We start from the raw sequence: 4,859 nt of genomic DNA on the forward strand, positions 1-4,859 counted from the left end.
CCTCAGCCTTCCGAGTAGCCGGAACTACAGGCGCGTGCTACCACGCCCGGCTGATTTTTGATTTATTGTAGAGATGCGGTCTCGCCAAGTTTTAAAAGATTGTTTCAAAGCCTACTTTATGGACTGATCTGTATCCTCTCAAGATTCCCAAGCTGAAGGCCCAAGCCCCAGGACCTCTGAATGTGACTGTATTTGTGATTAAGGTTATGGGAGGTCATTAGATGGGCCTCACTCCACTATGGCTGGTGTCCTTATGCAAAGAGATTTGAACACAGACGTTTACAGGGGGAGACCAGGTGAGGACCCAAGAAGACAGCCATCTACAAGCCAAGGAGAAGGACTTCAGAGGAAGCCAGCCCTGCCGATGCATTCAGCTTCGACTTCTGGCTCCGGAATTGTGAGAGAATCGGTTTCTTTCTCTTTCTTTGGTCAGGGTCTCACTCTATCGCCCAGGCTGGAGTTCAGTGTCATGATCACAGCTCACCACAGCCTCATCCTCTTGGACTCAGGTGATCCTTCCGCCTCAGGGACTACAGGCACACACCACTCTGCGCAGCTAATTTTTCTTTTGGTAGAGACGGGGTCTTGTTATGTTGCCCAGGCTAGTGTCAAACTCCTGGCTCAATCCTTCTGCCTCAGCTTCTCAAAGCTCTGGATTACAGGCGTGAGCCACCGCACCCAGCCAGAAAATCCATTCCTACAGTTTGAGCTGTGCAGACTGTGGTTTTCTTTGTTTTTGTTTTCTTTTTTTGGAGTAAGAGTCTCACTCTGGGCTGGGCTCGGTGGCTCAGCCTGTAATCCTGCGCCTTTGGGAGGCTGAAGTGAGTGGATCACCTGACCCCGTGGGTTCAAGACCCGCCTGGGCAGCGAGACCTCATCTCTACAATAAAATCAAAAAATCAGCCGGGTGTGGTGGCGCATGCCTGTAGTTCCGGCTACTCGGAAGGCTGAGGCGGAAGGATCGCCGGAGCCCAGCAAGTCGAGGCTGCGGTGGCCAGGAGCGGCCACTGCACTCCAGTCTGGGCGACAGAGTGAGACTCCAACTCAAAAAAAAAATTTCTTAAAATACCCGCCCCTTCTCTCTTATGTTTATGTGGATATTGTACATGTATATGTCTTATTGGTTCTGTTTCTCTAGAGAACCCCAGACTCATACAGTTTGTGAGGAAAAAAATCAGACAACTTAGATTCTCAATATGAGTCAGCTAAGTAAAATATATCATGTTCATATGATGCAATTCAAAGTATTTGTTAAGATGAATAAATTAATTTTGTCTTTCCGCTTGAATACTCTTGAAAAAAAATTGACTATACAAAGTAGTCCTGCCGGGCTCGGTGGCTCAGCCTGTAATCCCGCGCTTTGGGAGGCTGAGGTGAGTGGATTGCCTGAGCCCGCGGGTTCAAGACCCGCCTGGGCAGCAAGACCTCATCTCTACAATAAATCAGAAAATCAGTCAGGTGTGGTAGCGCACGCCTGTAGTTCCGGCTACCCGGAAGGCTGAGACGGAAGGATCGCAGGAGCCCAGCGGGTCGAGGCTGGGGTGGTCAGGACAGCCACTGCACTCCAGTCTGGGCAACTGAGTGAGACTCCAACTCAAAAAAGAAAAAGAAAAAGAAAAAAGAAAGGGCGCAAAGAGTAATTCCATTTTATTACTAATGGCTAACTTTGCTATGAAAAATATCTGGGCCTCTACGACAAGATGTTAACATTTGTCCCTTCTGGATGGTGGTTGTAGTGAGTTGACTAGCCCTCCTCACCCCCCAAAAATTTTGTCCACCCATAACCTGTGACTGTGACGATATTTGGAGAGAATCTTTGCAGATGTAATTAAGTCAAGGATTGGAGATGAGATCATCCTGGATTAGAAGTAGGCCCTAGATCCAATGACAAGGCTTCGGCATCGCAGACTTCAATTCTGCTTCCAAACTTCTGGAACTGTTCTCCAAAAGTACATCGATATCTTGGAAAGAGCATGAAGGCGTTATTTAAAGTTGTGATGGTACGATGTGATCTGCACGGCAGCCCTTGGCTCCTGTCCCTCCCGGGGTGGGGCAAGACCTCCAGCTCTGGTGTCAGAAGATGATCCTGTCTTCCTCACTGGGCGATCTCACGTGGATGGCACGGCTGTAAGCTGGGAGTGGCCGGGGGCTCCCGTTCAGGCTGCCAGACCTGGCCTTTGATGAGTAGGAAGTAAATGTTTTTCCCCATCAAGAAAGAAAAAACCCACAACAAACACATATTTTAAACATAAAATAAAAATAAGGGGAGCTAAGGAAGAGGGGGTGGGGCTTCCCAGGAAGAGGACCACGGTGGCAGGAAGCAACTGTAAGAACCAGGGAAAGTGAAACTGAGCCCTCGTTCTGTGTGCTCAGCCGCTGGCCTCTCTGTGATAATAATTAAACAAGCAAAGCATATTTTTCTGAGGAGAAGAACTGCTGCGACCATTGACAGCTTAGCGAGCCGAATTGAGGACCCTCAAATACAGGCTCACTGGTCAAACATCAATGATGTCTATGAGTCTAGTGTGAAGGTTTTAATCACCTCCCAAGGCTATGAGCAGACATGCAAGTCCATTCAGCTGCAGTTGAATATTGGGGTTGAGCAGATCCGAGTGGTACACAGAGATGGAAGAGTAATTACACCGTCTCATCAGGAACAGGAGCTACAGGATTTTCTTCTGTCTCAGATGTCGCAGCACCAGGTGCATGCAGTTCAGCAGCTCGCCAAGGTCATGGGCTGGCAGGTCCTGAGCTTCAGTAATCATGTGGGACTTGGGCCCATAGAGAGCATTGGCAATGCCTCCGCCATCACCGTGGCCTCCCCAAAAGGAGATTATGCTATCTCAGTCCGTAATGGACCGGAAAGCGGCAGCAAGATTATGGTTCAGTTTCCCCGTAATCAGTGTAAAGACCTTCCGAAAAGTGATGTTTTGCAAGACGGCAAATGGAGTCATCTCCGTGGACCATTCCGAGAAGTCCAGTGGAATAAAATGGAAGGCCGAAACTTCGTTTATAAGATGGAGCTGCTTATGTCTGCGCTTAGTCCTTGTCTACTGTAATTTTTTGCAGAACAGTTTCCAGATTTTTTTTAAGAGAAGTTTAAAAAGCTTTTACTTGACGTGTTTGCAGATCAACTATAAGCACAAAGAAGAGATAGCCTCCAAAGGAGCATTGTTTTAGAAAATAACCATTAGTAAATATTGACTTTGCATTTTGAAACTTTCACCTTATCAGTGACAAGAGCTTTAAAATGCATAATTGATGTACAGTTGTGGGGTTTACAACATAGGGAGATGTAAAATAATATCTTTTTATGCAGTTAACTTGAAAATGTCACTAAAGGGCTTAAATGTTTTTTAAAATATTCCTTCTGTAATGTTGACATCAAATAAAGTGTGGTTTAAAATCTCAAAAAAAAAAAAAAAGAAAACCCCACTGGGTTTTGTGTTTTATTTTCATTGCCAAAAGGTTCGATTCCCTCTGATGGGCGGATGGATGGCCATATTGTTTCCTTTTTAACTAAGGTATACTTTTACATACAGTCAGGTTCAACCTTTTTAGGGGGTAGTTCTGTGAGTTTTGGCAGAAGGGCACGGTCATGTACCAACCACCACCCATCAAAGTAGAGATGAATTCTGCCACCCTTTTACAGCCTTCCAGTCCCTCCTCCCTGTCTCTGGCAGCCACCAGTTTTCTGACTACCCCCCACTTTTTCGTTTTTGTTCCGCCTTTGCAGAAAATAGCACCTTTTTTTTGAGTTGCCCAGGCTGGAGTGCAGTGGCATGATCCCGGCTTACGTAGCCTCAACCACCTGGGCTCAGGCAATCCTTCCGCCTCAACCTCCTGAATAGCTGGGACTAGTCGTGTGCCCCTACCCTGACCAACTTTTGCTATTTTTTGTAGAAACGAGGTCTCATTAAGTTGCCCAGGCTAGTCTAGACCTCTTGGCCTCAAGGGAGCCTCCCGCCTCGGCCTCCCAAAACGCTGGGATTATAGGCATAAACCACTGCGCTCGGCCCATCCTCTCTTATTGTACAAACTGCTGCAAACAGATTTTGAAGCCTGAAGCGTAATAGAAACAGCAGCTGGACACGGTGGCTCATATTCCTAGCACTTTGGGAAACTAAGGCTGGAGGATTGCCTGAGCCCAGGCGTTCAAGACCAGCTAGGGAAACATGGTGAGATCTTATCTCTACCATTAAAAAAAAATAGTTGGACGTGATGGTGCACACCTGTCATTCGAGCTACTTGGAAAGCTGAGGTGGAAAGATCGCCAGAGCCCAGCAGGTTGAGGCTGCGGTGGCCGGGAGCGGCCACTGCACTCCAGTCTGGGTGACAGAGTGAGACTCCAACTCAAAAAAAAAAAAAATAGAAGTGGCAAACGAGGACAGGCTGAGGGTAGATTGGGGTGGGAAGAAGCTACCCTGATTGCAAGAAACCCTTGAGAGACCTGCACAAAGCGAATGGGAGAAGCAAGGAATTGGAGGGCTGAGTCATACAGGTCCTGCCTGGCATGAGGGCCTGTGGCCACCCCTGCCTTAGTGTAAAATCCCAGCTGCTCAGGAAGGCTCCCCAGCCCCCCTGAGTTCTGGGCTCTGCACCCTTTCCCCATGGATCACCTGCTGCCCGAGCCCTGCAGTGGGTGTGTGCTGGGCCGGGGAGTTCTTCTCTTTTCTCACCTGGGCCCATTTTGACTTTGTATCGTCACTGTGAACACCAACCACAGCCGCAGCCACCCAGTCACAGACAGCTTCCTGTTGACTCAACTGCTCAGAGCTCATGGCCTCTGACGGTTTTGTTCATTCTAATATGGGCTGAGCATTTGTGAAAGCCAGTCAAGAAGCAAGAGCCCGGAGAAA

The 4,859-nt window shown here is 48.0% G+C and overlaps 1 pseudogene; it reads left to right on the forward strand.

Moving 5' to 3' along the window:
• Positions 1 to 3,201, forward strand: part of LOC103263621 — a 6,191-nt pseudogene extending 2,990 nt beyond the window's left edge.
• The last annotated feature ends 1,658 nt before the right edge of the window (positions 3,202 to 4,859 follow it).

The sequence above is a fragment of the Carlito syrichta genome, unplaced genomic scaffold (genome assembly GCF_000164805.1).
Source record: "Carlito syrichta isolate Samal-C Ts95f unplaced genomic scaffold, Tarsius_syrichta-2.0.1 Scaffold305189, whole genome shotgun sequence".
In the NCBI taxonomy this organism is placed as follows: Eukaryota; Metazoa; Chordata; class Mammalia; order Primates; family Tarsiidae; genus Carlito; species Carlito syrichta.